Source organism: Pagrus major, chromosome 13, assembly GCF_040436345.1.
Source record: "Pagrus major chromosome 13, Pma_NU_1.0".
NCBI lineage: Eukaryota > Metazoa > Chordata > Actinopteri > Spariformes > Sparidae > Pagrus > Pagrus major.
The window spans coordinates 25,334,294-25,358,407 of record NC_133227.1 but is presented as its reverse complement, the minus strand read 5'-3'; the positions used below and the strand labels follow the sequence as shown (position 1 = coordinate 25,358,407).

Sequence of the window (24,114 nt, the reverse complement as noted above, 5' to 3'; positions counted from 1 at the left end):
AATCTGAACAGACACCGAAATGACAAGTACGAAAGGCACAGCCTTCGAGCACGAAATGCCTGAATAATATCCTCATTGCACTTAAGGTATCTTGAAATCACTGTTCCACGTCCGCCAGTGAACATAGTGGCCAACGTCAATCTCCACCAAGCTCTTCACGAAAGTCCCAGTGTTAGGCCAGCGGGTGCGTAACATAACCCAGCTGGCTCGTTGCCATGTTACAGTCCATGTAGCTCTCTGTGATCCCTCTCTGAGGGCTCCCTTCGATAGCTCAGTTGGTAGAGCGGAGGACTGTAGGTGTTTAGAGGCAGTTATCCTTAGGTCGCTGGTTCAAATCCGGCTCGAAGGAGGAGCTTTTCCTTGGCCTCTGTGTAGATTTTTTGCAATCGGAAAGCACCTGATCTGACGCCTGTGGATTTGGTCACTTGATTTAATGGGGCGCAAGAGGCTTGTCCACATCCGGCGCTACACTGAGTGACCGACGTCAGCGTTGGCGAGTATACGGTGCCCTTCAGGTACCTTTGATCCGCCATCTTCACATGTCAGCGAACTACCACGCCTTAACTGACGTCCACGCCATAGAGAGGTTGCGAAGGTCATGCCGTGAGCCAAAACCCTAGCAAGAACGCCTGAGCTGATTCACAGCATGTTAAGCCTGTCCATCCAACGAATGTCTCATATGTCACGCTTTTTCACTCATTACCTCCGCACCAGAAGAGAGGAAACTAAAGTCTCTTGGAGAATGCGGGCATCGATCCCGCTACCTCTCGCATGCTAAGCGAGCGCTCTACCATTTGAGCTAATTCCCCTTGCAGGCTGCTGCAAGGCACTGCTATCAGACCTGAGTTGGGTCCAACTTTCTTTGCTTTTTTATGATCACACGCCGCGTGGTCACCCCAACAGTCCGTACCCTCCAAGACGAGGTGGCCGAGTGGTTAAGGCGATGGACTGCTAATCCATTGTGCTCTGCAGGCGTGGGTTCGAATCCCATCCTCGTCGCACTTGAGGTACCTTTAATCTGCCGTCTTCACATGTCAGCAAACTACCACACCTTAACTCGCATTCAAACTGTGTTTCTCATCTGACTTAAAGCAGATGCTCGCTACGTTTATCGTTCAGGCACGTCCGGGTAGAGGGCCCTGCCTGTCGTCCTCGTCTGCTCAGAATAGAAAGAGTTGAAGGCAACCTTTTTCAGAGCCGTGTGTTTCATTGCTTGATTTGTTCGGGGGGAAAAAGTCAAAGCTGTTCCACGTCCGCCGGTGAACATAGTGGCCGACGTCAATCTCCACCAAGCTCTTCACGAAAGTCCCAGTGTTAGGCCAGCGGGTGCGTAACATAACCCAGCTGGCTCGTTGCCATGTTACAGTCCATGTAGCTCTCTGTGATCCCTCTCTGAGGGCTCCCTTCGATAGCTCAGTTGGTAGAGCGGAGGACTGTAGGTGTTTAGAGGCAGTTATCCTTAGGTCGCTGGTTCAAATCTGGCTCGAAGGAGGAGCTTTTCCTTGGCCTCTGTGTAGATTTTTTGCAATCGGAAAGCACCTGATCTGACGCCTGTGGATTTGGTCACTTGATTTAATGGGGCGCAAGAGGCTTGTCCACATCCGGCGCTACACTGAGTGACCGACGTCAGCGTTGGCGAGTATACGGTGCCCTTCAGGTACCTTTGATCCGCCATCTTCACATGTCAGCGAACTACCACGCCTTAACTGACGTCCACGCCATAGAGAGGTTGCGAAGGTCATGCCGTGAGCCAAAACCCTAGCAAGAACGCCTGAGCTGATTCACAGCATGTTAAGCCTGTCCATCCAACGAATGTCTCATATGTCACGCTTTTTCACTCATTACCTCCGCACCAGAAGAGAGGAAACTAAAGTCTCTTGGAGAATGCGGGCATCGATCCCGCTACCTCTCGCATGCTAAGCGAGCGCTCTACCATTTGAGCTAATTCCCCTTGCAGGCTCCTGCAAGGCACTGCTATCAGACCTGAGTTGGGTCCAACTTTCTTTGCTTTTTTATGATCACACGCCGCGTGGTCACCCCAACAGTCCGTGCGCTCCAAGACGAGGTGGCCGAGTGGTTAAGGCGATGGACTGCTAATCCATTGTGCTCTGCACGCGTGGGTTCGAATCCCATCCTCGTCGCACTTGAGGTACCTTTAATCTGCCGTCTTCACATGTCAGCAAACTACCACACCTTAACTCGCATTCAAACTGTGTTTCTCATCTGACTTAAAGCAGATGCTCGCTACGTTTATCGTTCAGGCACGTCCGGGTAGAGGGCCCTGCCTGTCGTCCTCGTCTGCTCAGAATAGAAAGAGTTGAAGGCAACCTTTTTCAGAGCCGTGTGTTTCATTGCTTGATTTGTTCGGGGGGAAAAAGTCAAAGCTGTTCCACGTCCGCCGGTGAACATAGTGGCCGACGTCAATCCCCACCAAGCTCTTCACGAAAGTCCCAGTGTTAGGCCAGCGGGTGCGTAACATAACCCAGCTGGCTCGTTGCCATGTTACAGTCCATGTAGCTCTCTGTGATCCCTCTCTGAGGGCTCCCTTCGATAGCTCAGTTGGTAGAGCGGAGGACTGTAGGTGTTTAGAGGCAGTTATCCTTAGGTCGCTGGTTCAAATCCGGCTCGAAGGAGGAGCTTTTCCTTGGCCTCTGTGTAGATTTTTTGCAATCGGAAAGCACCTGATCTGACGCCTGTGGATTTGGTCACTTGATTTAATGGGGCGCAAGAGGCTTGTCCACATCCGGCGCTACACTGAGTGACCGACGTCAGCGTTGGCGAGTATACGGTGCCCTTCAGGTACCTTTGATCCGCCATCTTCACATGTCAGCGAACTACCACGCCTTAACTGACGTCCACGCCATAGAGAGGTTGCGAAGGTCATGCCGTGAGCCAAAACCCTAGCAAGAACGCCTGAGCTGATTCACAGCATGTTAAGCCTGTCCATCCAACGAATGTCTCATATGTCACGCTTTTTCACTCATTACCTCCGCACCAGAAGAGAGGAAACTAAAGTCTCTTGGAGAATGCGGGCATCGATCCCGCTACCTCTCGCATGCTAAGCGAGCGCTCTACCATTTGAGCTAATTCCCCTTGCAGGCTCCTGCAAGGCACTGCTATCAGACCTGAGTTGGGTCCAACTTTCTTTGCTTTTTTATGATCACACGCCGCGTGGTCACCCCAACAGTCCGTGCGCTCCAAGACGAGGTGGCCGAGTGGTTAAGGCGATGGACTGCTAATCCATTGTGCTCTGCACGCGTGGGTTCGAATCCCATCCTCGTCGCACTTGAGGTACCTTTAATCTGCCGTCTTCACATGTCAGCAAACTACCACACCTTAACTCGCATTCAAACTGTGTTTCTCATCTGACTTAAAGCAGATGCTCGCTACGTTTATCGTTCAGGCACGTCCGGCTAGAGGGCCCTGCCTGTCGTCCTCATCTGCTCAGAATAGAAAGAGTTGAAGGCAACCTTTTTCAGAGCCGTGTGTTTCATTGCTTGATTTGTTCGGGGGGAAAAAGTCAAAGCTGTTCCACGTCCGCCGGTGAACATAGTGGCCGACGTCAATCTCCACCAAGCTCTTCACGAAAGTCCCAGTGTTAGGCCAGCGGGTGCGTAACATAACCCAGCTGGCTCGTTGCCATGTTACAGTCCATGTAGCTCTCTGTGATCCCTCTCTGAGGGCTCCCTTCGATAGCTCAGTTGGTAGAGCGGAGGACTGTAGGTGTTTAGAGGCAGTTATCCTTAGGTCGCTGGTTCAAATCCGGCTCGAAGGAGGAGCTTTTCCTTGGCCTCTGTGTAGATTTTTTGCAATCGGAAAGCACCTGATCTGACGCCTGTGGATTTGGTCACTTGATTTAATGGGGCGCAAGAGGCTTGTCCACATCCGGCGCTACACTGAGTGACCGACGTCAGCGTTGGCGAGTATACGGTGCCCTTCAGGTACCTTTGATCCGCCATCTTCACATGTCAGCGAACTACCACGCCTTAACTGACGTCCACGCCATAGAGAGGTTGCGAAGGTCATGCCGTGAGCCAAAACCCTAGCAAGAACGCCTGAGCTGATTCACAGCATGTTAAGCCTGTCCATCCAACGAATGTCTCATATGTCACGCTTTTTCACTCATTACCTCCGCACCAGAAGAGAGGAAACTAAAGTCTCTTGGAGAATGCGGGCATCGATCCCGCTACCTCTCACATGCTAAGCGAGCGCTCTACCATTTGAGCTAATTCCCCTTGCAGGCTCCTGCAAGGCACTGCTATCAGACCTGAGTTGGGTCCAACTTTCTTTGCTTTTTTATGATCACACGCCGCGTGGTCACCCCAACAGTCCGTGCGCTCCAAGACGAGGTGGCCGAGTGGTTAAGGCGATGGACTGCTAATCCATTGTGCTCTGCACGCGTGGGTTCGAATCCCATCCTCGTCGCACTTGAGGTACCTTTAATCTGCCGTCTTCACATGTCAGCAAACTACCACACCTTAACTCGCATTCAAACTGTGTTTCTCATCTGACTTAAAGCAGATGCTCGCTACGTTTATCGTTCAGGCACGTCCGGGTAGAGGGCCCTGCCTGTCGTCCTCGTCTGCTCAGAATAGAAAGAGTTGAAGGCAACCTTTTTCAGAGCCGTGTGTTTCATTGCTTGATTTGTTCGGGGGGAAAAAGTCAAAGCTGTTCCACGTCCGCCGGTGAACATAGTGGCCGACGTCAATCTCCACCAAGCTCTTCACGAAAGTCCCAGTGTTAGGCCAGCGGGTGCGTAACATAACCCAGCTGGCTCGTTGCCATGTTACAGTCCATGTAGCTCTCTGTGATCCCTCTCTGAGGGCTCCCTTCGATAGCTCAGTTGGTAGAGCGGAGGACTGTAGGTGTTTAGAGGCAGTTATCCTTAGGTCGCTGGTTCAAATCCGGCTCGAAGGAGGAGCTTTTCCTTGGCCTCTGTGTAGATTTTTTGCAATCGGAAAGCACCTGATCTGACGCCTGTGGATTTGGTCACTTGATTTAATGGGGCGCAAGAGGCTTGTCCACATCCGGCGCTACACTGAGTGACCGACGTCAGCGTTGGCGAGTATACGGTGCCCTTCAGGTACCTTTGATCCGCCATCTTCACATGTCAGCGAACTACCACGCCTTAACTGACGTCCACGCCATAGAGAGGTTGCGAAGGTCATGCCGTGAGCCAAAACCCTAGCAAGAACGCCTGAGCTGATTCACAGCATGTTAAGCCTGTCCATCCAACGAATGTCTCATATGTCACGCTTTTTCACTCATTACCTCCGCACCAGAAGAGAGGAAACTAAAGTCTCTTGGAGAATGCGGGCATCGATCCCGCTACCTCTCGCATGCTAAGCGAGCGCTCTACCATTTGAGCTAATTCCCCTTGCAGGCTCCTGCAAGGCACTGCTATCAGACCTGAGTTGGGTCCAACTTTCTTTGCTTTTTTATGATCACACGCCGCGTGGTCACCCCAACAGTCCGTGCGCTCCAAGACGAGGTGGCCGAGTGGTTAAGGCGATGGACTGCTAATCCATTGTGCTCTGCACGCGTGGGTTCGAATCCCATCCTCGTCGCACTTGAGGTACCTTTAATCTGCCGTCTTCACATGTCAGCAAACTACCACACCTTAACTCGCATTCAAACTGTGTTTCTCATCTGACTTAAAGCAGATGCTCGCTACGTTTATCGTTCAGGCACGTCCGGGTAGAGGGCCCTGCCTGTCGTCCTCGTCTGCTCAGAATAGAAAGAGTTGAAGGCAACCTTTTTCAGAGCCGTGTGTTTCATTGCTTGATTTGTTCGGGGGGAAAAAGTCAAAGCTGTTCCACGTCCGCCGGTGAACATAGTGGCCGACGTCAATCTCCACCAAGCTCTTCACGAAAGTCCCAGTGTTAGGCCAGCGGGTGCGTAACATAACCCAGCTGGCTCGTTGCCATGTTACAGTCCATGTAGCTCTCTGTGATCCCTCTCTGAGGGCTCCCTTCGATAGCTCAGTTGGTAGAGCGGAGGACTGTAGGTGTTTAGAGGCAGTTATCCTTAGGTCGCTGGTTCAAATCCGGCTCGAAGGAGGAGCTTTTCCTTGGCCTCTGTGTAGATTTTTTGCAATCGGAAAGCACCTGATCTGACGCCTGTGGATTTGGTCACTTGATTTAATGGGGCGCAAGAGGCTTGTCCGCATCCGGCGCTACACTGAGTGACCGACGTCAGCGTTGGCGAGTATACGGTGCCCTTCAGGTACCTTTGATCCGCCATCTTCACATGTCAGCGAACTACCACGCCTTAACTGACGTCCACGCCATAGAGAGGTTGCGAAGGTCATGCCGTGAGCCAAAACCCTAGCAAGAACGCCTGAGCTGATTCACAGCATGTTAAGCCTGTCCATCCAACGAATGTCTCATATGTCACGCTTTTTCACTCATTACCTCCGCACCAGAAGAGAGGAAACTAAAGTCTCTTGGAGAATGCGGGCATCGATCCCGCTACCTCTCGCATGCTAAGCGAGCGCTCTACCATTTGAGCTAATTCCCCTTGCAGGCTCCTGCAAGGCACTGCTATCAGACCTGAGTTGGGTCCAACTTTCTTTGCTTTTTTATGATCACACGCCGCGTGGTCACCCCAACAGTCCGTGCGCTCCAAGACGAGGTGGCCGAGTGGTTAAGGCGATGGACTGCTAATCCATTGTGCTCTGCACGCGTGGGTTCGAATCCCATCCTCGTCGCACTTGAGGTACCTTTAATCTGCCGTCTTCACATGTCAGCAAACTACCACACCTTAACTCGCATTCAAACTGTGTTTCTCATCTGACTTAAAGCAGATGCTCGCTACGTTTATCGTTCAGGCACGTCCGGGTAGAGGGCCCTGCCTGTCGTCCTCGTCTGCTCAGAATAGAAAGAGTTGAAGGCAACCTTTTTCAGAGCCGTGTGTTTCATTGCTTGATTTGTTCGGGGGGAAAAAGTCAAAGCTGTTCCACGTCCGCCGGTGAACATAGTGGCCGACGTCAATCCCCACCAAGCTCTTCACGAAAGTCCCAGTGTTAGGCCAGCGGGTGCGTAACATAACCCAGCTGGCTCGTTGCCATGTTACAGTCCATGTAGCTCTCTGTGATCCCTCTCTGAGGGCTCCCTTCGATAGCTCAGTTGGTAGAGCGGAGGACTGTAGGTGTTTAGAGGCAGTTATCCTTAGGTCGCTGGTTCAAATCCGGCTCGAAGGAGGAGCTTTTCCTTGGCCTCTGTGTAGATTTTTTGCAATCGGAAAGCACCTGATCTGACGCCTGTGGATTTGGTCACTTGATTTAATGGGGCGCAAGAGGCTTGTCCACATCCGGCGCTACACTGAGTGACCGACGTCAGCGTTGGCGAGTATACGGTGCCCTTCAGGTACCTTTGATCCGCCATCTTCACATGTCAGCGAACTACCACGCCTTAACTGACGTCCACGCCATAGAGAGGTTGCGAAGGTCATGCCGTGAGCCAAAACCCTAGCAAGAACGCCTGAGCTGATTCACAGCATGTTAAGCCTGTCCATCCAACGAATGTCTCATATGTCACGCTTTTTCACTCATTACCTCCGCACCAGAAGAGAGGAAACTAAAGTCTCTTGGAGAATGCGGGCATCGATCCCGCTACCTCTCGCATGCTAAGCGAGCGCTCTACCATTTGAGCTAATTCCCCTTGCAGGCTCCTGCAAGGCACTGCTATCAGACCTGAGTTGGGTCCAACTTTCTTTGCTTTTTTATGATCACACGCCGCGTGGTCACCCCAACAGTCCGTGCGCTCCAAGACGAGGTGGCCGAGTGGTTAAGGCGATGGACTGCTAATCCATTGTGCTCTGCACGCGTGGGTTCGAATCCCATCCTCGTCGCACTTGAGGTACCTTTAATCTGCCGTCTTCACATGTCAGCAAACTACCACACCTTAACTCGCATTCAAACTGTGTTTCTCATCTGACTTAAAGCAGATGCTCGCTACGTTTATCGTTCAGGCACGTCCGGGTAGAGGGCCCTGCCTGTCGTCCTCGTCTGCTCAGAATAGAAAGAGTTGAAGGCAACCTTTTTCAGAGCCGTGTGTTTCATTGCTTGATTTGTTCGGGGGGAAAAAGTCAAAGCTGTTCCACGTCCGCCGGTGAACATAGTGGCCGACGTCAATCTCCACCAAGCTCTTCACGAAAGTCCCAGTGTTAGGCCAGCGGGTGCGTAACATAACCCAGCTGGCTCGTTGCCATGTTACAGTCCATGTAGCTCTCTGTGATCCCTCTCTGAGGGCTCCCTTCGATAGCTCAGTTGGTAGAGCGGAGGACTGTAGGTGTTTAGAGGCAGTTATCCTTAGGTCGCTGGTTCAAATCCGGCTCGAAGGAGGAGCTTTTCCTTGGCCTCTGTGTAGATTTTTTGCAATCGGAAAGCACCTGATCTGACGCCTGTGGATTTGGTCACTTGATTTAATGGGGCGCAAGAGGCTTGTCCACATCCGGCGCTACACTGAGTGACCGACGTCAGCGTTGGCGAGTATACGGTGCCCTTCAGGTACCTTTGATCCGCCATCTTCACATGTCAGCGAACTACCACGCCTTAACTGACGTCCACGCCATAGAGAGGTTGCGAAGGTCATGCCGTGAGCCAAAACCCTAGCAAGAACGCCTGAGCTGATTCACAGCATGTTAAGCCTGTCCATCCAACGAATGTCTCATATGTCACGCTTTTTCACTCATTACCTCCGCACCAGAAGAGAGGAAACTAAAGTCTCTTGGAGAATGCGGGCATCGATCCCGCTACCTCTCGCATGCTAAGCGAGCGCTCTACCATTTGAGCTAATTCCCCTTGCAGGCTCCTGCAAGGCACTGCTATCAGACCTGAGTTGGGTCCAACTTTCTTTGCTTTTTTATGATCACACGCCGCGTGGTCACCCCAACAGTCCGTGCGCTCCAAGACGAGGTGGCCGAGTGGTTAAGGCGATGGACTGCTAATCCATTGTGCTCTGCACGCGTGGGTTCGAATCCCATCCTCGTCGCACTTGAGGTACCTTTAATCTGCCGTCTTCATATGTCAGCAAACTACCACACCTTAACTCGCATTCAAACTGTGTTTCTCATCTGACTTAAAGCAGATGCTCGCTACGTTTATCGTTCAGGCACGTCCGGGTAGAGGGCCCTGCCTGTCGTCCTCGTCTGCTCAGAATAGAAAGAGTTGAAGGCAACCTTTTTCAGAGCCGTGTGTTTCATTGCTTGATTTGTTCGGGGGGAAAAAGTCAAAGCTGTTCCACGTCCGCCGGTGAACATAGTGGCCGACGTCAATCCCCACCAAGCTCTTCACGAAAGTCCCAGTGTTAGGCCAGCGGGTGCGTAACATAACCCAGCTGGCTCGTTGCCATGTTACAGTCCATGTAGCTCTCTGTGATCCCTCTCTGAGGGCTCCCTTTGATAGCTCAGTTGGTAGAGCGGAGGACTGTAGGTGTTTAGAGGCAGTTATCCTTAGGTCGCTGGTTCAAATCCGGCTCGAAGGAGGAGCTTTTCCTTGGCCTCTGTGTAGATTTTTTGCAATCGGAAAGCACCTGATCTGACGCCTGTGGATTTGGTCACTTGATTTAATGGGGCGCAAGAGGCTTGTCCACATCCGGCGCTACACTGAGTGACCGACGTCAGCGTTGGCGAGTATACGGTGCCCTTCAGGTACCTTTGATCCGCCATCTTCACATGTCAGCGAACTACCACGCCTTAACTGACGTCCACGCCATAGAGAGGTTGCGAAGGTCATGCCGTGAGCCAAAACCCTAGCAAGAACGCCTGAGCTGATTCACAGCATGTTAAGCCTGTCCATCCAACGAATGTCTCATATGTCACGCTTTTTCACTCATTACCTCCGCACCAGAAGAGAGGAAACTAAAGTCTCTTGGAGAATGCGGGCATCGATCCCGCTACCTCTCGCATGCTAAGCGAGCGCTCTACCATTTGAGCTAATTCCCCTTGCAGGCTCCTGCAAGGCACTGCTATCAGACCTGAGTTGGGTCCAACTTTCTTTGCTTTTTTATGATCACACGCCGCGTGGTCACCCCAACAGTCCGTGCGCTCCAAGACGAGGTGGCCGAGTGGTTAAGGCGATGGACTGCTAATCCATTGTGCTCTGCACGCGTGGGTTCGAATCCCATCCTCGTCGCACTTGAGGTACCTTTAATCTGCCGTCTTCACATGTCAGCAAACTACCACACCTTAACTCGCATTCAAACTGTGTTTCTCATCTGACTTAAAGCAGATGCTCGCTACGTTTATCGTTCAGGCACGTCCGGGTAGAGGGCCCTGCCTGTCATCCTCGTCTGCTCAGAATAGAAAGAGTTGAAGGCAACCTTTTTCAGAGCCGTGTGTTTCATTGCTTGATTTGTTCGGGGGGAAAAAGTCAAAGCTGTTCCACGTCCGCCGGTGAACATAGTGGCCGACGTCAATCCCCACCAAGCTCTTCACGAAAGTCCCAGTGTTAGGCCAGCGGGTGCGTAACATAACCCAGCTGGCTCGTTGCCATGTTACAGTCCATGTAGCTCTCTGTGATCCCTCTCTGAGGGCTCCCTTCGATAGCTCAGTTGGTAGAGCGGAGGACTGTAGGTGTTTAGAGGCAGTTATCCTTAGGTCGCTGGTTCAAATCCGGCTCGAAGGAGGAGCTTTTCCTTGGCCTCTGTGTAGATTTTTTGCAATCGGAAAGCACCTGATCTGACGCCTGTGGATTTGGTCACTTGATTTAATGGGGCGCAAGAGGCTTGTCCACATCCGGCGCTACACTGAGTGACCGACGTCAGCGTTGGCGAGTATACGGTGCCCTTCAGGTACCTTTGATCCGCCATCTTCACATGTCAGCGAACTACCACGCCTTAACTGACGTCCACGCCATAGAGAGGTTGCGAAGGTCATGCCGTGAGCCAAAACCCTAACAAGAACGCCTGAGCTGATTCACAGCATGTTAAGCCTGTCCATCCAACGAATGTCTCATATGTCACGCTTTTTCACTCATTACCTCCGCACCAGAAGAGAGGAAACTAAAGTCTCTTGGAGAATGCGGGCATCGATCCCGCTACCTCTCGCATGCTAAGCGAGCGCTCTACCATTTGAGCTAATTCCCCTTGCAGGCTCCTGCAAGGCACTGCTATCAGACCTGAGTTGGGTCCAACTTTCTTTGCTTTTTTATGATCACACGCCGCGTGGTCACCCCAACAGTCCGTGCGCTCCAAGATGAGGTGGCCGAGTGGTTAAGGCGATGGACTGCTAATCCATTGTGCTCTGCACGCGTGGGTTCGAATCCCATCCTCGTCGCACTTGAGGAACCTTTAATCTGCCGTCTTCACATGTCAGCAAACTACCACACTTTAACTCGCATTCAAACTGTGTTTCTCATCTGACTTAAAGCAGATGCTCGCTACGTTTATCGTTCAGGCACGTCCGGCCAGAGGGCCCTGCCTGTCGTCCTCGTCTGCTCAGAATAGAAAGAGTTGAAGGCAACCTTTTTCAGAGCCGTGTGTTTCATTGCTTGATTTGTTCGGGGGGAAAAAGTCAAAGCTGTTCCACGTCCGCCGGTGAATGTAGCTCTCTGTGATCCCTCTCTGAGGGCTCCCTTCGATAGCTCAGTTGGTAGAGCGGAGGACTGTAGGTGTTTAGAGGCAGTTATCCTTAGGTCGCTGGTTCAAATCCGGCTCGAAGGAGGAGCTTTTCCTTGGCCTCTGTGTAGATTTTTTGCAATCGGAAAGCACCTGATCTGACGCCTGTGGATTTGGTCACTTGATTTAATGGGGCGCAAGAGGCTTGTCCACATCCGGCGCTACACTGAGTGACCGACGTCAGCGTTGGCGAGTATACGGTGCCCTTCAGGTACCTTTGATCCGCCATCTTCACATGTCAGCGAACTACCACGCCTTAACTGACGTCCACGCCATAGAGAGGTTGCGAAGGTCATGCCGTGAGCCAAAACCCTAGCAAGAACGCCTGAGCTGATTCACAGCATGTTAAGCCTGTCCATCCAACGAATGTCTCATATGTCACGCTTTTTCACTCATTACCTCCGCACCAGAAGAGAGGAAACTAAAGTCTCTTGGAGAATGCGGGCATCGATCCCGCTACCTCTCGCATGCTAAGCGAGCGCTCTACCATTTGAGCTAATTCCCCTTGCAGGCTCCTTGCAGGCTCCTGCAAGGCACTGCTATCAGACCTGAGTTGGGTCTCAGACCTGAGTTGGGTCCAACTTTCTTTGCTTTTTTATGATCACACGCCGCGTGGTCACCCCAACAGTCCGTGCGCTCCAAGACGAGGTGGCCGAGTGGTTAAGGCGATGGACTGCTAATCCATTGTGCTCTGCACGCGTGGGTTCGAATCCCATCCTCGTCGCACTTGAGGTACCTTTAATCTGCCGTCTTCACATGTCAGCAAACTACCACACCTTAACTCGCATTCAAACTGTGTTTCTCATCTGACTTAAAGCAGATGCTCGCTACGTTTATCGTTCAGGCACGTCCGGGTAGAGGGCCCTGCCTGTCGTCCTCGTCTGCTCAGAATAGAAAGAGTTGAAGGCAACCTTTTTCAGAGCCGTGTGTTTCATTGCTTGATTTGTTCGGGGGGAAAAAGTCAAAGCTGTTCCACGTCCGCCGGTGAACATAGTGGCCGACGTCAATCTCCACCAAGCTCTTCACGAAAGTCCCAGTGTTAGGCCAGCGGGTGCGTAACATAACCCAGCTGGCTCGTTGCCATGTTACAGTCCATGTAGCTCTCTGTGATCCCTCTCTGAGGGCTCCCTTCGATAGCTCAGTTGGTAGAGCGGAGGACTGTAGGTGTTTAGAGGCAGTTATCCTTAGGTCGCTGGTTCAAATCCGGCTCGAAGGAGGAGCTTTTCCTTGGCCTCTGTGTAGATTTTTTGCAATCGGAAAGCACCTGATCTGACGCCTGTGGATTTGGTCACTTGATTTAATGGGGCGCAAGAGGCTTGTCCACATCCGGCGCTACACTGAGTGACCGACGTCAGCGTTGGCGAGTATACGGTGCCCTTCAGGTACCTTTGATCCGCCATCTTCACATGTCAGCGAACTACCACGCCTTAACTGACGTCCACGCCATAGAGAGGTTGCGAAGGTCATGCCGTGAGCCAAAACCCTAGCAAGAACGCCTGAGCTGATTCACAGCATGTTAAGCCTGTCCATCCAACGAATGTCTCATATGTCACGCTTTTTCACTCATTACCTCCGCACCAGAAGAGAGGAAACTAAAGTCTCTTGGAGAATGCGGGCATCGATCCCGCTACCTCTCGCATGCTAAGCGAGCGCTCTACCATTTGAGCTAATTCCCCTTGCAGGCTCCTGCAAGGCACTGCTATCAGACCTGAGTTGGGTCCAACTTTCTTTGCTTTTTTATGATCACACGCCGCGTGGTCACCCCAACAGTCCGTGCGCTCCAAGACGAGGTGGCCGAGTGGTTAAGGCGATGGACTGCTAATCCATTGTGCTCTGCACGCGTGGGTTCGAATCCCATCCTCGTCGCACTTGAGGTACCTTTAATCTGCCGTCTTCACATGTCAGCAAACTACCACACCTTAACTCGCATTCAAACTGTGTTTCTCATCTGACTTAAAGCAGATGCTCGCTACGTTTATCGTTCAGGCACGTCCGGGTAGAGGGCCCTGCCTGTCGTCCTCGTCTGCTCAGAATAGAAAGAGTTGAAGGCAACCTTTTTCAGAGCCGTGTGTTTCATTGCTTGATTTGTTCGGGGGGAAAAAGTCAAAGCTGTTCCACGTCCGCCGGTGAACATAGTGGCCGACGTCAATCTCCACCAAGCTCTTCACGAAAGTCCCAGTGTTAGGCCAGCGGGTGCGTAACATAACCCAGCTGGCTCGTTGCCATGTTACAGTCCATGTAGCTCTCTGTGATCCCTCTCTGAGGGCTCCCTTCGATAGCTCAGTTGGTAGAGCGGAGGACTGTAGGTGTTTAGAGGCAGTTATCCTTAGGTCGCTGGTTCAAATCCGGCTCGAAGGAGGAGCTTTTCCTTGGCCTCTGTGTAGATTTTTTGCAATCGGAAAGCACCTGATCTGACGCCTGTGGATTTGGTCACTTGATTTAATGGGGCGCAAGAGGCTTGTCCACATCCGGCGCTACACTGAGTGACCGACGTCAGCGTTGGCGAGTATACGGTGCCCTTCAGGTACCTTTGATCCGCCATCTTCACATGTCAGCGAACTACCACGCCTTAACTGACGTCCACGCCATAGAGAGGTTGCGAAGGTCATGCCGTGAGCCAAAACCCTAGCAAGAACGCCTGAGCTGATTCACAGCATGTTAAGCCTGTCCATCCAACGAATGTCTCATATGTCACGCTTTTTCACTCATTACCTCCGCACCAGAAGAGAGGAAACTAAAGTCTCTTGGAGAATGCGGGCATCGATCCCGCTACCTCTCGCATGCTAAGCGAGCGCTCTACCATTTGAGCTAATTCCCCTTGCAGGCTCCTGCAAGGCACTGCTATCAGACCTGAGTTGGGTCCAACTTTCTTTGCTTTTTTATGATCACACGCCGCGTGGTCACCCCAACAGTCCGTGCGCTCCAAGACGAGGTGGCCGAGTGGTTAAGGCGATGGACTGCTAATCCATTGTGCTCTGCACGCGTGGGTTCGAATCCCATCCTCGTCGCACTTGAGGTACCTTTAATCTGCCGTCTTCACATGTCAGCAAACTACCACACCTTAACTCGCATTCAAACTGTGTTTCTCATCTGACTTAAAGCAGATGCTCGCTACGTTTATCGTTCAGGCACGTCCGGGTAGAGGGCCCTGCCTGTCGTCCTCGTCTGCTCAGAATAGAAAGAGTTGAAGGCAACCTTTTTCAGAGCCGTGTGTTTCATTGCTTGATTTGTTCGGGGGGAAAAAGTCAAAGCTGTTCCACGTCCGCCGGTGAACATAGTGGCCGACGTCAATCTCCACCAAGCTCTTCACGAAAGTCCCAGTGTTAGGCCAGCGGGTGCGTAACATAACCCAGCTGGCTCGTTGCCATGTTACAGTCCATGTAGCTCTCTGTGATCCCTCTCTGAGGGCTCCCTTCGATAGCTCAGTTGGTAGAGCGGAGGACTGTAGGTGTTTAGAGGCAGTTATCCTTAGGTCGCTGGTTCAAATCCGGCTCGAAGGAGGAGCTTTTCCTTGGCCTCTGTGTAGATTTTTTGCAATCGGAAAGCACCTGATCTGACGCCTGTGGATTTGGTCACTTGATTTAATGGGGCGCAAGAGGCTTGTCCACATCCGGCGCTACACTGAGTGACCGACGTCAGCGTTGGCGAGTATACGGTGCCCTTCAGGTACCTTTGATCCGCCATCTTCACATGTCAGCGAACTACCACGCCTTAACTGACGTCCACGCCATAGAGAGGTTGCGAAGGTCATGCCGTGAGCCAAAACCCTAGCAAGAACGCCTGAGCTGATTCACAGCATGTTAAGCCTGTCCATCCAACGAATGTCTCATATGTCACGCTTTTTCACTCATTACCTCCGCACCAGAAGAGAGGAAACTAAAGTCTCTTGGAGAATGCGGGCATCGATCCCGCTACCTCTCGCATGCTAAGCGAGCGCTCTACCATTTGAGCTAATTCCCCTTGCAGGCTCCTGCAAGGCACTGCTATCAGACCTGAGTTGGGTCCAACTTTCTTTGCTTTTTTATGATCACACGCCGCGTGGTCACCCCAACAGTCCGTGCGCTCCAAGACGAGGTGGCCGAGTGGTTAAGGCGATGGACTGCTAATCCATTGTGCTCTGCACGCGTGGGTTCGAATCCCATCCTCGTCGCACTTGAGGTACCTTTAATCTGCCGTCTTCACATGTCAGCAAACTACCACACCTTAACTCGCATTCAAACTGTGTTTCTCATCTGACTTAAAGCAGATGCTCGCTACGTTTATCGTTCAGGCACGTCCGGCTAGAGGGCCCTGCCTGTCGTCCTCATCTGCTCAGAATAGAAAGAGTTGAAGGCAACCTTTTTCAGAGCCGTGTGTTTCATTGCTTGATTTGTTCGGGGGGAAAAAGTCAAAGCTGTTCCACGTCCGCCGGTGAACATAGTGGCCGACGTCAATCTCCACCAAGCTCTTCACGAAAGTCCCAGTGTTAGGCCAGCGGGTGCGTAACATAACCCAGCTGGCTCGTTGCCATGTTACAGTCCATGTAGCTCTCTGTGATCCCTCTCTGAGGGCTCCCTTCGATAGCTCAGTTGGTAGAGCGGAGGACTGTAGGTGTTTAGAGGCAGTTATCCTTAGGTCGCTGGTTCAAATCCGGCTCGAAGGAGGAGCTTTTCCTTGGCCTCTGTGTAGATTTTTTGCAATCGGAAAGCACCTGATCTGACGCCTGTGGATTTGGTCACTTGATTTAATGGGGCGCAAGAGGCTTGTCCACATCCGGCGCTACACTGAGTGACCGACGTCAGCGTTGGCGAGTATACGGTGCCCTTCAGGTACCTTTGATCCGCCATCTTCACATGTCAGCGAACTACCACGCCTTAACTGACGTCCACGCCATAGAGAGGTTGCGAAGGTCATGCCGTGAGCCAAAACCCTAGCAAGAACGCCTGAGCTGATTCACAGCATGTTAAGCCTGTCCATCCAACGAATGTCTCATATGTCACGCTTTTTCACTCATTACCTCCGCACCAGAAGAGAGGAAACTAAAGTCTCTTGGAGAATGCGGGCATCGATCCCGCTACCTCTCGCATGCTAAGCGAGCGCTCTACCATTTGAGCTAATTCCCCTTGCAGGCTCCTGCAAGGCACTGCTATCAGACCTGAGTTGGGTCCAACTTTCTTTGCTTTTTTATGATCACACGCCGCGTGGTCACCCCAACAGTCCGTGCGCTCCAAGACGAGGTGGCCGAGTGGTTAAGGCGATGGACTGCTAATCCATTGTGCTCTGCACGCGTGGGTTCGAATCCCATCCTCGTCGCACTTGAGGTACCTTTAATCTGCCGTCTTCACATGTCAGCAAACTACCACACCTTAACTCGCATTCAAACTGTGTTTCTCATCTGACTTAAAGCAGATGCTCGCTACGTTTATCGTTCAGGCACGTCCGGGTAGAGGGCCCTGCCTGTCGTCCTCGTCTGCTCAGAATAGAAAGAGTTGAAGGCAACCTTTTTCAGAGCCGTGTGTTTCATTGCTTGATTTGTTCGGGGGGAAAAAGTCAAAGCTGTTCCACGTCCGCCGGTGAATGTAGCTCTCTGTGATCCCTCTCTGAGGGCTCCCTTCGATAGCTCAGTTGGTAGAGCGGAGGACTGTAGGTGTTTAGAGGCAGTTATCCTTAGGTCGCTGGTTCAAATCCGGCTCGAAGGAGGAGCTTTTCCTTGGCCTCTGTGTAGATTTTTTGCAATCGGAAAGCACCTGATCTGACGCCTGTGGATTTGGTCACTTGATTTAATGGGGCGCAAGAGGCTTGTCCACATCCGGCGCTACACTGAGTGACCGACGTCAGCGTTGGCGAGTATACGGTGCCCTTCAGGTACCTTTGATCCGCCATCTTCACATGTCAGCGAACTACCACGCCTTAACTGACGTCCACGCCATAGAGAGGTTGCGAAGGTCATGCCGTGAGCCAAAACCCTAGCAAGAACGCCTGAGCTGATTCACAGCATGTTAAGCCTGTCCATCCAACGAATGTCTCATATGTCACGCTTTTTCACTCATTACCTCCGCACCAGAAGAGAGGAAACTAAAGTCTCTTGGAGAATGCGGGCATCGATCCCGCTACCTCTCGCATGCTAAGCGAGCGCTCTACCATTTGAGCTAATTCCCCTTGCAGGCTCCTGCAAGGCACTGCTATCAGACCTGAGTTGGGTCCAACTTTCTTTGCTTTTTTATGATCACACGCCGCGTGGTCACCCCAACAGTCCGTGCGCTCCAAGACGAGGTGGCCGAGTGGTTAAGGCGATGGACTGCTAATCCATTGTGCTCTGCACGCGTGGGTTCGAATCCCATCCTCGTCGCACTTGAGGTACCTTTAATCTGCCGTCTTCACATGTCAGCAAACTACCACACCTTAACTCGCATTCAAACTGTGTTTCTCATCTGACTTAAAGCAGATGCTCGCTACGTTTATCGTTCAGGCACGTCCGGGTAGAGGGCCCTGCCTGTCGTCCTCGTCTGCTCAGAATAGAAAGAGTTGAAGGCAACCTTTTTCAGAGCCGTGTGTTTCATTGCTTGATTTGTTCGGGGGGAAAAAGTCAAAGCTGTTCCACGTCCGCCGGTGAACATAGTGGCCGACGTCAATCTCCACCAAGCTCTTCACGAAAGTCCCAGTGTTAGGCCAGCGGGTGCGTAACATAACCCAGCTGGCTCGTTGCCATGTTACAGTCCATGTAGCTCTCTGTGATCCCTCTCTGAGGGCTCCCTTCGATAGCTCAGTTGGTAGAGCGGAGGACTGTAGGTGTTTAGAGGCAGTTATCCTTAGGTCGCTGGTTCAAATCCGGCTCGAAGGAGGAGCTTTTCCTTGGCCTCTGTGTAGATTTTTTGCAATCGGAAAGCACCTGATCTGACGCCTGTGGATTTGGTCACTTGATTTAATGGGGCGCAAGAGGCTTGTCCACATCCGGCGCTACACTGAGTGACCGACGTCAGCGTTGGCGAGTATACGGTGCCCTTCAGGTACCTTTGATCCGCCATCTTCACATGTCAGCGAACTACCACGCCTTAACTGACGTCCACGCCATAGAGAGGTTGCGAAGGTCATGCCGTGAGCCAAAACCCTAGCAAGAACGCCTGAGCTGATTCACAGCATGTTAAGCCTGTCCATCCAACGAATGTCTCATATGTCACGCTTTTTCACTCATTACCTCCGCACCAGAAGAGAGGAAACTAAAGTCTCTTGGAGAATGCGGGCATCGATCCCGCTACCTCTCGCATGCTAAGCGAGCGCTCTACCATTTGAGCTAATTCCCCTTGCAGGCTCCTGCAAGGCACTGCTATCAGACCTGAGTTGGGTCCAACTTTCTTTGCTTTTTTATGATCACACGCCGCGTGGTCACCCCAACAGTCCGTGCGCTCCAAGACGAGGTGGCCGAGTGGTTAAGGCGATGGACTGCTAATCCATTGTGCTCTGCACGCGTGGGTTCGAATCCCATCCTCGTCGCACTTGAGGTACCTTTAATCTGCCGTCTTCACATGTCAGCAAACTACCACACCTTAACTCGCATTCAAACTGTGTTTCTCATCTGACTTAAAGCAGATGCTCGCTACGTTTATCGTTCAGGCACGTCCGGGTAGAGGGCCCTGCCTGTCGTCCTCGTCTGCTCAGAATAGAAAGAGTTGAAGGCAACCTTTTTCAGAGCCGTGTGTTTCATTGCTTGATTTGTTCGGGGGGAAAAAGTCAAAGCTGTTCCACGTCCGCCGGTGAACATAGTGGCCGACGTCAATCTCCACCAAGCTCTTCACGAAAGTCCCAGTGTTAGGCCAGCGGGTGCGTAACATAACCCAGCTGGCTCGTTGCCATGTTACAGTCCATGTAGCTCTCTGTGATCCCTCTCTGAGGGCTCCCTTCGATAGCTCAGTTGGTAGAGCGGAGGACTGTAGGTGTTTAGAGGCAGTTATCCTTAGGTCGCTGGTTCAAATCCGGCTCGAAGGAGGAGCTTTTCCTTGGCCTCTGTGTAGATTTTTTGCAATCGGAAAGCACCTGATCTGACGCCTGTGGATTTGGTCACTTGATTTAATGGGGCGCAAGAGGCTTGTCCGCATCCGGCGCTACACTGAGTGACCGACGTCAGCGTTGGCGAGTATACGGTGCCCTTCAGGTACCTTTGATCCGCCATCTTCACATGTCAGCGAACTACCACGCCTTAACTGACGTCCACGCCATAGAGAGGTTGCGAAGGTCATGCCGTGAGCCAAAACCCTAGCAAGAACGCCTGAGCTGATTCACAGCATGTTAAGCCTGTCCATCCAACGAATGTCTCATATGTCACGCTTTTTCACTCATTACCTCCGCACCAGAAGAGAGGAAACTAAAGTCTCTTGGAGAATGCGGGCATCGATCCCGCTACCTCTCGCATGCTAAGCGAGCGCTCTACCATTTGAGCTAATTCCCCTTGCAGGCTCCTGCAAGGCACTGCTATCAGACCTGAGTTGGGTCCAACTTTCTTTGCTTTTTTATGATCACACGCCGCGTGGTCACCCCAACAGTCCGTGCGCTCCAAGACGAGGTGGCCGAGTGGTTAAGGCGATGGACTGCTAATCCATTGTGCTCTGCACGCGTGGGTTCGAATCCCATCCTCGTCGCACTTGAGGTACCTTTAATCTGCCGTCTTCACATGTCAGCAAACTACCACACCTTAACTCGCATTCAAACTGTGTTTCTCATCTGACTTAAAGCAGATGCTCGCTACGTTTATCGTTCAGGCACGTCCGGGTAGAGGGCCCTGCCTGTCATCCTCGTCTGCTCAGAATAGAAAGAGTTGAAGGCAACCTTTTTCAGAGCCGTGTGTTTCATTGCTTGATTTGTTCGGGGGGAAAAAGTCAAAGCTGTTCCACGTCCGCCGGTGAACATAGTGGCCGACGTCAATCCCCACCAAGCTCTTCACGAAAGTCCCAGTGTTAGGCCAGCGGGTGCGTAACATAACCCAGCTGGCTCGTTGCCATGTTACAGTCCATGTAGCTCTCTGTGATCCCTCTCTGAGGGCTCCCTTCGATAGCTCAGTTGGTAGAGCGGAGGACTGTAGGTGTTTAGAGGCAGTTATCCTTAGGTCGCTGGTTCAAATCCGGCTCGAAGGAGGAGCTTTTCCTTGGCCTCTGTGTAGATTTTTTGCAATCGGAAAGCACCTGATCTGACGCCTGTGGATTTGGTCACTTGATTTAATGGGGCGCAAGAGGCTTGTCCACATCCGGCGCTACACTGAGTGACCGACGTCAGCGTTGGCGAGTATACGGTGCCCTTCAGGTACCTTTGATCCGCCATCTTCACATGTCAGCGAACTACCACGCCTTAACTGACGTCCACGCCATAGAGAGGTTGCGAAGGTCATGCCGTGAGCCAAAACCCTAACAAGAACGCCTGAGCTGATTCACAGCATGTTAAGCCTGTCCATCCAACGAATGTCTCATATGTCACGCTTTTTCACTCATTACCTCCGCACCAGAAGAGAGGAAACTAAAGTCTCTTGGAGAATGCGGGCATCGATCCCGCTACCTCTCGCATGCTAAGCGAGCGCTCTACCATTTGAGCTAATTCCCCTTGCAGGCTCCTGCAAGGCACTGCTATCAGACCTGAGTTGGGTCCAACTTTCTTTGCTTTTTTATGATCACACGCCGCGTGGTCACCCCAACAGTCCGTGCGCTCCAAGACGAGGTGGCCGAGTGGTTAAGGCGATGGACTGCTAATCCATTGTGCTCTGCACGCGTGGGTTCGAATCCCATCCTCGTCGCACTTGAGGAACCTTTAATCTGCCGTCTTCACATGTCAGCAAACTACCACACTTTAACTCGCATTCAAACTGTGTTTCTCATCTGACTTAAAGCAGATGCTCGCTACGTTTATCGTTCAGGCACGTCCGGCCAGAGGGCCCTGCCTGTCATCCTCGTCTGCTCAGAATAGAAAGAGTTGAAGGCAACCTTTTTCAGAGCCGTGTGTTTCATTGCTTGATTTGTTCGGGGGGAAAAAGTCAAAGCTGTTCCACGTCCGCCGGTGAACATAGTGGCCGACGTCAATCCCCACCAAGCTCTTCACGAAAGTCCCAGTGTTAGGCCAGCGGGTGCGTAACATAACCCAGCTGGCTCGTTGCCATGTTACAGTCCATGTAGCTCTCTGTGATCCCTCTCTGAGGGCTCCCTTCGATAGCTCAGTTGGTAGAGCGGAGGACTGTAGGTGTTTAGAGGCAGTTATCCTTAGGTCGCTGGTTCAAATCCGGCTCGAAGGAGGAGCTTTTCCTTGGCCTCTGTGTAGATTTTTTGCAATCGGAAAGCACCTGATCTGACGCCTGTGGATTTGGTCACTTGATTTAATGGGGCGCAAGAGGCTTGTCCACATCCGGCGCTACACTGAGTGACCGACGTCAGCGTTGGCGAGTATACGGTGCCCTTCAGGTACCTTTGATCCGCCATCTTCACATGTCAGCGAACTACCACGCCTTAACTGACGTCCACGCCATAGAGAGGTTGCGAAGGTCATGCCGTGAGCCAAAACCCTAACAAGAACGCCTGAGCTGATTCACAGCATGTTAAGCCTGTCCATCCAACGAATGTCTCATATGTCACGCTTTTTCACTCATTACCTCCGCACCAGAAGAGAGGAAACTAAAGTCTCTTGGAGAATGCGGGCATCGATCCCGCTACCTCTCGCATGCTAAGCGAGCGCTCTACCATTTGAGCTAATTCCCCTTGCAGGCTCCTGCAAGGCACTGCTATCAGACCTGAGTTGGGTCCAACTTTCTTTGCTTTTTTATGATCACACGCCGCGTGGTCACCCCAACAGTCCGTGCGCTCCAAGACGAGGTGGCCGAGTGGTTAAGGCGATGGACTGCTAATCCATTGTGCTCTGCACGCGTGGGTTCGAATCCCATCCTCGTCGCACTTGAGGAACCTTTAATCTGCCGTCTTCACATGTCAGCAAACTACCACACTTTAACTCGCATTCAAACTGTGTTTCTCATCTGACTTAAAGCAGATGCTCGCTACGTTTATCGTTCAGGCACGTCCGGCCAGAGGGCCCTGCCTGTCGTCCTCGTCTGCTCAGAATAGAAAGAGTTGAAGGCAACCTTTTTCAGAGCCGTGTGTTTCATTGCTTGATTTGTTCGGGGGGAAAAAGTCAAAGCTGTTCCACGTCCGCCGGTGAATGTAGCTCTCTGTGATCCCTCTCTGAGGGCTCCCTTCGATAGCTCAGTTGGTAGAGCGGAGGACTGTAGGTGTTTAGAGGCAGTTATCCTTAGGTCGCTGGTTCAAATCCGGCTCGAAGGAGGAGCTTTTCCTTGGCCTCTGTGTAGATTTTTTGCAATCGGAAAGCACCTGATCTGACGCCTGTGGATTTGGTCACTTGATTTAATGGGGCGCAAGAGGCTTGTCCACATCCGGCGCTACACTGAGTGACCGACGTCAGCGTTGGCGAGTATACGGTGCCCTTCAGGTACCTTTGATCCGCCATCTTCACATGTCAGCGAACTACCACGCCTTAACTGACGTCCACGCCATAGAGAGGTTGCGAAGGTCATGCCGTGAGCCAAAACCCTAGCAAGAACGCCTGAGCTGATTCACAGCATGTTAAGCCTGTCCATCCAACGAATGTCTCATATGTCACGCTTTTTCACTCATTACCTCCGCACCAGAAGAGAGGAAACTAAAGTCTCTTGGAGAATGCGGGCATCGATCCCGCTACCTCTCGCATGCTAAGCGAGCGCTCTACCATTTGAGCTAATTCCCCTTGCAGGCTCCTGCAAGGCACTGCTATCAGACCTGAGTTGGGTCCAACTTTCTTTGCTTTTTTATGATCACACGCCGCGTGGTCACCCCAACAGTCCGTGCGCTCCAAGACGAGGTGGCCGAGTGGTTAAGGCGATGGACTGCTAATCCATTGTGCTCTGCACGCGTGGGTTCGAATCCCATCCTCGTCGCACTTGAGGTACCTTTAATCTGCCGTCTTCACATGTCAGCAAACTACCACACCTTAACTCGCATTCAAACTGTGTTTCTCATCTGACTTAAAGCAGATGCTCGCTACGTTTATCGTTCAGGCACGTCCGGGTAGAGGGCCCTGCCTGTCGTCCTCGTCTGCTCAGAATAGAAAGAGTTGAAGGCAACCTTTTTCAGAGCCGTGTGTTTCATTGCTTGATTTGTTCGGGGGGAAAAAGTCAAAGCTGTTCCACGTCCGCCGGTGAACATAGTGGCCGACGTCAATCTCCACCAAGCTCTTCACGAAAGTCCCAGTGTTAGGCCAGCGGGTGCGTAACATAACCCAGCTGGCTCGTTGCCATGTTACAGTCCATGTAGCTCTCTGTGATCCCTCTCTGAGGGCTCCCTTCGATAGCTCAGTTGGTAGAGCGGAGGACTGTAGGTGTTTAGAGGCAGTTATCCTTAGGTCGCTGGTTCAAATCCGGCTCGAAGGAGGAGCTTTTCCTTGGCCTCTGTGTAGATTTTTTGCAATCGGAAAGCACCTGATCTGACGCCTGTGGATTTGG

The 24,114-nt window shown here is 52.0% G+C and overlaps 63 non-coding genes across 63 annotated transcripts; 43 read left to right on the top strand and 20 right to left on the bottom strand.

Moving 5' to 3' along the window:
* Window positions 1-260: 260 nt before the first annotated feature.
* On the top strand, window positions 261-349 carry trnay-gua (transfer RNA tyrosine (anticodon GUA)). Its single transcript is given in 2 exon segments — window positions 261-297; window positions 314-349. It is a non-coding gene; the product is annotated as a tRNA-Tyr (tRNA).
* A 387-nt stretch (window positions 350-736) lies between these two features.
* trnaa-agc (transfer RNA alanine (anticodon AGC)) lies at window positions 737-809 on the bottom strand. The gene has a single exon. It is a non-coding gene; the product is annotated as a tRNA-Ala (tRNA).
* A 108-nt stretch (window positions 810-917) lies between these two features.
* On the top strand, window positions 918-999 carry trnas-gcu (transfer RNA serine (anticodon GCU)). The gene has a single exon. It is a non-coding gene; the product is annotated as a tRNA-Ser (tRNA).
* Window positions 1,000-1,402: 403 nt separating this feature from the next.
* trnay-gua (transfer RNA tyrosine (anticodon GUA)) lies at window positions 1,403-1,491 on the top strand. Its single transcript is given in 2 exon segments — window positions 1,403-1,439; window positions 1,456-1,491. It is a non-coding gene; the product is annotated as a tRNA-Tyr (tRNA).
* A 387-nt stretch (window positions 1,492-1,878) lies between these two features.
* trnaa-agc (transfer RNA alanine (anticodon AGC)) lies at window positions 1,879-1,951 on the bottom strand. Its single transcript has one exon. It is a non-coding gene; the product is annotated as a tRNA-Ala (tRNA).
* Window positions 1,952-2,059: 108 nt separating this feature from the next.
* Window positions 2,060-2,141, top strand: trnas-gcu (transfer RNA serine (anticodon GCU)). Its single transcript has one exon. It is a non-coding gene; the product is annotated as a tRNA-Ser (tRNA).
* A 403-nt stretch (window positions 2,142-2,544) lies between these two features.
* Window positions 2,545-2,633, top strand: trnay-gua (transfer RNA tyrosine (anticodon GUA)). Its single transcript is given in 2 exon segments — window positions 2,545-2,581; window positions 2,598-2,633. It is a non-coding gene; the product is annotated as a tRNA-Tyr (tRNA).
* A 387-nt stretch (window positions 2,634-3,020) lies between these two features.
* trnaa-agc (transfer RNA alanine (anticodon AGC)) lies at window positions 3,021-3,093 on the bottom strand. The gene has a single exon. It is a non-coding gene; the product is annotated as a tRNA-Ala (tRNA).
* Window positions 3,094-3,201: 108 nt separating this feature from the next.
* trnas-gcu (transfer RNA serine (anticodon GCU)) lies at window positions 3,202-3,283 on the top strand. The gene has a single exon. It is a non-coding gene; the product is annotated as a tRNA-Ser (tRNA).
* Window positions 3,284-3,686: 403 nt separating this feature from the next.
* On the top strand, window positions 3,687-3,775 carry trnay-gua (transfer RNA tyrosine (anticodon GUA)). The gene is given in 2 exon segments: window positions 3,687-3,723; window positions 3,740-3,775. It is a non-coding gene; the product is annotated as a tRNA-Tyr (tRNA).
* A 568-nt stretch (window positions 3,776-4,343) lies between these two features.
* On the top strand, window positions 4,344-4,425 carry trnas-gcu (transfer RNA serine (anticodon GCU)). Its single transcript has one exon. It is a non-coding gene; the product is annotated as a tRNA-Ser (tRNA).
* Window positions 4,426-4,828: 403 nt separating this feature from the next.
* trnay-gua (transfer RNA tyrosine (anticodon GUA)) lies at window positions 4,829-4,917 on the top strand. Its single transcript is given in 2 exon segments — window positions 4,829-4,865; window positions 4,882-4,917. It is a non-coding gene; the product is annotated as a tRNA-Tyr (tRNA).
* A 387-nt stretch (window positions 4,918-5,304) lies between these two features.
* trnaa-agc (transfer RNA alanine (anticodon AGC)) lies at window positions 5,305-5,377 on the bottom strand. Its single transcript has one exon. It is a non-coding gene; the product is annotated as a tRNA-Ala (tRNA).
* A 108-nt stretch (window positions 5,378-5,485) lies between these two features.
* On the top strand, window positions 5,486-5,567 carry trnas-gcu (transfer RNA serine (anticodon GCU)). The gene has a single exon. It is a non-coding gene; the product is annotated as a tRNA-Ser (tRNA).
* A 403-nt stretch (window positions 5,568-5,970) lies between these two features.
* On the top strand, window positions 5,971-6,059 carry trnay-gua (transfer RNA tyrosine (anticodon GUA)). Its single transcript is given in 2 exon segments — window positions 5,971-6,007; window positions 6,024-6,059. It is a non-coding gene; the product is annotated as a tRNA-Tyr (tRNA).
* Window positions 6,060-6,446: 387 nt separating this feature from the next.
* Window positions 6,447-6,519, bottom strand: trnaa-agc (transfer RNA alanine (anticodon AGC)). Its single transcript has one exon. It is a non-coding gene; the product is annotated as a tRNA-Ala (tRNA).
* A 108-nt stretch (window positions 6,520-6,627) lies between these two features.
* trnas-gcu (transfer RNA serine (anticodon GCU)) lies at window positions 6,628-6,709 on the top strand. The gene has a single exon. It is a non-coding gene; the product is annotated as a tRNA-Ser (tRNA).
* A 403-nt stretch (window positions 6,710-7,112) lies between these two features.
* On the top strand, window positions 7,113-7,201 carry trnay-gua (transfer RNA tyrosine (anticodon GUA)). The gene is given in 2 exon segments: window positions 7,113-7,149; window positions 7,166-7,201. It is a non-coding gene; the product is annotated as a tRNA-Tyr (tRNA).
* A 387-nt stretch (window positions 7,202-7,588) lies between these two features.
* trnaa-agc (transfer RNA alanine (anticodon AGC)) lies at window positions 7,589-7,661 on the bottom strand. The gene has a single exon. It is a non-coding gene; the product is annotated as a tRNA-Ala (tRNA).
* Window positions 7,662-7,769: 108 nt separating this feature from the next.
* Window positions 7,770-7,851, top strand: trnas-gcu (transfer RNA serine (anticodon GCU)). Its single transcript has one exon. It is a non-coding gene; the product is annotated as a tRNA-Ser (tRNA).
* A 403-nt stretch (window positions 7,852-8,254) lies between these two features.
* On the top strand, window positions 8,255-8,343 carry trnay-gua (transfer RNA tyrosine (anticodon GUA)). Its single transcript is given in 2 exon segments — window positions 8,255-8,291; window positions 8,308-8,343. It is a non-coding gene; the product is annotated as a tRNA-Tyr (tRNA).
* Window positions 8,344-8,730: 387 nt separating this feature from the next.
* trnaa-agc (transfer RNA alanine (anticodon AGC)) lies at window positions 8,731-8,803 on the bottom strand. The gene has a single exon. It is a non-coding gene; the product is annotated as a tRNA-Ala (tRNA).
* A 108-nt stretch (window positions 8,804-8,911) lies between these two features.
* On the top strand, window positions 8,912-8,993 carry trnas-gcu (transfer RNA serine (anticodon GCU)). The gene has a single exon. It is a non-coding gene; the product is annotated as a tRNA-Ser (tRNA).
* A 403-nt stretch (window positions 8,994-9,396) lies between these two features.
* Window positions 9,397-9,485, top strand: trnay-gua (transfer RNA tyrosine (anticodon GUA)). The gene is given in 2 exon segments: window positions 9,397-9,433; window positions 9,450-9,485. It is a non-coding gene; the product is annotated as a tRNA-Tyr (tRNA).
* Window positions 9,486-9,872: 387 nt separating this feature from the next.
* Window positions 9,873-9,945, bottom strand: trnaa-agc (transfer RNA alanine (anticodon AGC)). Its single transcript has one exon. It is a non-coding gene; the product is annotated as a tRNA-Ala (tRNA).
* Window positions 9,946-10,053: 108 nt separating this feature from the next.
* Window positions 10,054-10,135, top strand: trnas-gcu (transfer RNA serine (anticodon GCU)). The gene has a single exon. It is a non-coding gene; the product is annotated as a tRNA-Ser (tRNA).
* Window positions 10,136-10,538: 403 nt separating this feature from the next.
* trnay-gua (transfer RNA tyrosine (anticodon GUA)) lies at window positions 10,539-10,627 on the top strand. Its single transcript is given in 2 exon segments — window positions 10,539-10,575; window positions 10,592-10,627. It is a non-coding gene; the product is annotated as a tRNA-Tyr (tRNA).
* A 387-nt stretch (window positions 10,628-11,014) lies between these two features.
* trnaa-agc (transfer RNA alanine (anticodon AGC)) lies at window positions 11,015-11,087 on the bottom strand. The gene has a single exon. It is a non-coding gene; the product is annotated as a tRNA-Ala (tRNA).
* Window positions 11,088-11,195: 108 nt separating this feature from the next.
* On the top strand, window positions 11,196-11,277 carry trnas-gcu (transfer RNA serine (anticodon GCU)). The gene has a single exon. It is a non-coding gene; the product is annotated as a tRNA-Ser (tRNA).
* A 297-nt stretch (window positions 11,278-11,574) lies between these two features.
* On the top strand, window positions 11,575-11,663 carry trnay-gua (transfer RNA tyrosine (anticodon GUA)). The gene is given in 2 exon segments: window positions 11,575-11,611; window positions 11,628-11,663. It is a non-coding gene; the product is annotated as a tRNA-Tyr (tRNA).
* A 387-nt stretch (window positions 11,664-12,050) lies between these two features.
* trnaa-agc (transfer RNA alanine (anticodon AGC)) lies at window positions 12,051-12,123 on the bottom strand. Its single transcript has one exon. It is a non-coding gene; the product is annotated as a tRNA-Ala (tRNA).
* Window positions 12,124-12,260: 137 nt separating this feature from the next.
* Window positions 12,261-12,342, top strand: trnas-gcu (transfer RNA serine (anticodon GCU)). The gene has a single exon. It is a non-coding gene; the product is annotated as a tRNA-Ser (tRNA).
* Window positions 12,343-12,745: 403 nt separating this feature from the next.
* trnay-gua (transfer RNA tyrosine (anticodon GUA)) lies at window positions 12,746-12,834 on the top strand. The gene is given in 2 exon segments: window positions 12,746-12,782; window positions 12,799-12,834. It is a non-coding gene; the product is annotated as a tRNA-Tyr (tRNA).
* Window positions 12,835-13,221: 387 nt separating this feature from the next.
* Window positions 13,222-13,294, bottom strand: trnaa-agc (transfer RNA alanine (anticodon AGC)). Its single transcript has one exon. It is a non-coding gene; the product is annotated as a tRNA-Ala (tRNA).
* Window positions 13,295-13,402: 108 nt separating this feature from the next.
* trnas-gcu (transfer RNA serine (anticodon GCU)) lies at window positions 13,403-13,484 on the top strand. The gene has a single exon. It is a non-coding gene; the product is annotated as a tRNA-Ser (tRNA).
* A 403-nt stretch (window positions 13,485-13,887) lies between these two features.
* On the top strand, window positions 13,888-13,976 carry trnay-gua (transfer RNA tyrosine (anticodon GUA)). Its single transcript is given in 2 exon segments — window positions 13,888-13,924; window positions 13,941-13,976. It is a non-coding gene; the product is annotated as a tRNA-Tyr (tRNA).
* A 387-nt stretch (window positions 13,977-14,363) lies between these two features.
* trnaa-agc (transfer RNA alanine (anticodon AGC)) lies at window positions 14,364-14,436 on the bottom strand. The gene has a single exon. It is a non-coding gene; the product is annotated as a tRNA-Ala (tRNA).
* A 108-nt stretch (window positions 14,437-14,544) lies between these two features.
* On the top strand, window positions 14,545-14,626 carry trnas-gcu (transfer RNA serine (anticodon GCU)). Its single transcript has one exon. It is a non-coding gene; the product is annotated as a tRNA-Ser (tRNA).
* A 403-nt stretch (window positions 14,627-15,029) lies between these two features.
* On the top strand, window positions 15,030-15,118 carry trnay-gua (transfer RNA tyrosine (anticodon GUA)). The gene is given in 2 exon segments: window positions 15,030-15,066; window positions 15,083-15,118. It is a non-coding gene; the product is annotated as a tRNA-Tyr (tRNA).
* A 387-nt stretch (window positions 15,119-15,505) lies between these two features.
* On the bottom strand, window positions 15,506-15,578 carry trnaa-agc (transfer RNA alanine (anticodon AGC)). The gene has a single exon. It is a non-coding gene; the product is annotated as a tRNA-Ala (tRNA).
* Window positions 15,579-15,686: 108 nt separating this feature from the next.
* On the top strand, window positions 15,687-15,768 carry trnas-gcu (transfer RNA serine (anticodon GCU)). Its single transcript has one exon. It is a non-coding gene; the product is annotated as a tRNA-Ser (tRNA).
* A 403-nt stretch (window positions 15,769-16,171) lies between these two features.
* trnay-gua (transfer RNA tyrosine (anticodon GUA)) lies at window positions 16,172-16,260 on the top strand. Its single transcript is given in 2 exon segments — window positions 16,172-16,208; window positions 16,225-16,260. It is a non-coding gene; the product is annotated as a tRNA-Tyr (tRNA).
* A 387-nt stretch (window positions 16,261-16,647) lies between these two features.
* trnaa-agc (transfer RNA alanine (anticodon AGC)) lies at window positions 16,648-16,720 on the bottom strand. Its single transcript has one exon. It is a non-coding gene; the product is annotated as a tRNA-Ala (tRNA).
* A 108-nt stretch (window positions 16,721-16,828) lies between these two features.
* Window positions 16,829-16,910, top strand: trnas-gcu (transfer RNA serine (anticodon GCU)). The gene has a single exon. It is a non-coding gene; the product is annotated as a tRNA-Ser (tRNA).
* Window positions 16,911-17,207: 297 nt separating this feature from the next.
* Window positions 17,208-17,296, top strand: trnay-gua (transfer RNA tyrosine (anticodon GUA)). The gene is given in 2 exon segments: window positions 17,208-17,244; window positions 17,261-17,296. It is a non-coding gene; the product is annotated as a tRNA-Tyr (tRNA).
* Window positions 17,297-17,683: 387 nt separating this feature from the next.
* On the bottom strand, window positions 17,684-17,756 carry trnaa-agc (transfer RNA alanine (anticodon AGC)). The gene has a single exon. It is a non-coding gene; the product is annotated as a tRNA-Ala (tRNA).
* A 108-nt stretch (window positions 17,757-17,864) lies between these two features.
* Window positions 17,865-17,946, top strand: trnas-gcu (transfer RNA serine (anticodon GCU)). The gene has a single exon. It is a non-coding gene; the product is annotated as a tRNA-Ser (tRNA).
* A 403-nt stretch (window positions 17,947-18,349) lies between these two features.
* Window positions 18,350-18,438, top strand: trnay-gua (transfer RNA tyrosine (anticodon GUA)). Its single transcript is given in 2 exon segments — window positions 18,350-18,386; window positions 18,403-18,438. It is a non-coding gene; the product is annotated as a tRNA-Tyr (tRNA).
* Window positions 18,439-18,825: 387 nt separating this feature from the next.
* Window positions 18,826-18,898, bottom strand: trnaa-agc (transfer RNA alanine (anticodon AGC)). The gene has a single exon. It is a non-coding gene; the product is annotated as a tRNA-Ala (tRNA).
* Window positions 18,899-19,006: 108 nt separating this feature from the next.
* Window positions 19,007-19,088, top strand: trnas-gcu (transfer RNA serine (anticodon GCU)). Its single transcript has one exon. It is a non-coding gene; the product is annotated as a tRNA-Ser (tRNA).
* A 403-nt stretch (window positions 19,089-19,491) lies between these two features.
* Window positions 19,492-19,580, top strand: trnay-gua (transfer RNA tyrosine (anticodon GUA)). The gene is given in 2 exon segments: window positions 19,492-19,528; window positions 19,545-19,580. It is a non-coding gene; the product is annotated as a tRNA-Tyr (tRNA).
* Window positions 19,581-19,967: 387 nt separating this feature from the next.
* On the bottom strand, window positions 19,968-20,040 carry trnaa-agc (transfer RNA alanine (anticodon AGC)). The gene has a single exon. It is a non-coding gene; the product is annotated as a tRNA-Ala (tRNA).
* A 108-nt stretch (window positions 20,041-20,148) lies between these two features.
* Window positions 20,149-20,230, top strand: trnas-gcu (transfer RNA serine (anticodon GCU)). Its single transcript has one exon. It is a non-coding gene; the product is annotated as a tRNA-Ser (tRNA).
* Window positions 20,231-20,633: 403 nt separating this feature from the next.
* Window positions 20,634-20,722, top strand: trnay-gua (transfer RNA tyrosine (anticodon GUA)). The gene is given in 2 exon segments: window positions 20,634-20,670; window positions 20,687-20,722. It is a non-coding gene; the product is annotated as a tRNA-Tyr (tRNA).
* Window positions 20,723-21,109: 387 nt separating this feature from the next.
* trnaa-agc (transfer RNA alanine (anticodon AGC)) lies at window positions 21,110-21,182 on the bottom strand. Its single transcript has one exon. It is a non-coding gene; the product is annotated as a tRNA-Ala (tRNA).
* A 108-nt stretch (window positions 21,183-21,290) lies between these two features.
* On the top strand, window positions 21,291-21,372 carry trnas-gcu (transfer RNA serine (anticodon GCU)). The gene has a single exon. It is a non-coding gene; the product is annotated as a tRNA-Ser (tRNA).
* A 403-nt stretch (window positions 21,373-21,775) lies between these two features.
* On the top strand, window positions 21,776-21,864 carry trnay-gua (transfer RNA tyrosine (anticodon GUA)). Its single transcript is given in 2 exon segments — window positions 21,776-21,812; window positions 21,829-21,864. It is a non-coding gene; the product is annotated as a tRNA-Tyr (tRNA).
* Window positions 21,865-22,251: 387 nt separating this feature from the next.
* Window positions 22,252-22,324, bottom strand: trnaa-agc (transfer RNA alanine (anticodon AGC)). The gene has a single exon. It is a non-coding gene; the product is annotated as a tRNA-Ala (tRNA).
* A 108-nt stretch (window positions 22,325-22,432) lies between these two features.
* Window positions 22,433-22,514, top strand: trnas-gcu (transfer RNA serine (anticodon GCU)). The gene has a single exon. It is a non-coding gene; the product is annotated as a tRNA-Ser (tRNA).
* A 297-nt stretch (window positions 22,515-22,811) lies between these two features.
* trnay-gua (transfer RNA tyrosine (anticodon GUA)) lies at window positions 22,812-22,900 on the top strand. The gene is given in 2 exon segments: window positions 22,812-22,848; window positions 22,865-22,900. It is a non-coding gene; the product is annotated as a tRNA-Tyr (tRNA).
* Window positions 22,901-23,287: 387 nt separating this feature from the next.
* trnaa-agc (transfer RNA alanine (anticodon AGC)) lies at window positions 23,288-23,360 on the bottom strand. Its single transcript has one exon. It is a non-coding gene; the product is annotated as a tRNA-Ala (tRNA).
* Window positions 23,361-23,468: 108 nt separating this feature from the next.
* trnas-gcu (transfer RNA serine (anticodon GCU)) lies at window positions 23,469-23,550 on the top strand. Its single transcript has one exon. It is a non-coding gene; the product is annotated as a tRNA-Ser (tRNA).
* Window positions 23,551-23,953: 403 nt separating this feature from the next.
* On the top strand, window positions 23,954-24,042 carry trnay-gua (transfer RNA tyrosine (anticodon GUA)). The gene is given in 2 exon segments: window positions 23,954-23,990; window positions 24,007-24,042. It is a non-coding gene; the product is annotated as a tRNA-Tyr (tRNA).
* The last annotated feature ends 72 nt before the right edge of the window (window positions 24,043-24,114 follow it).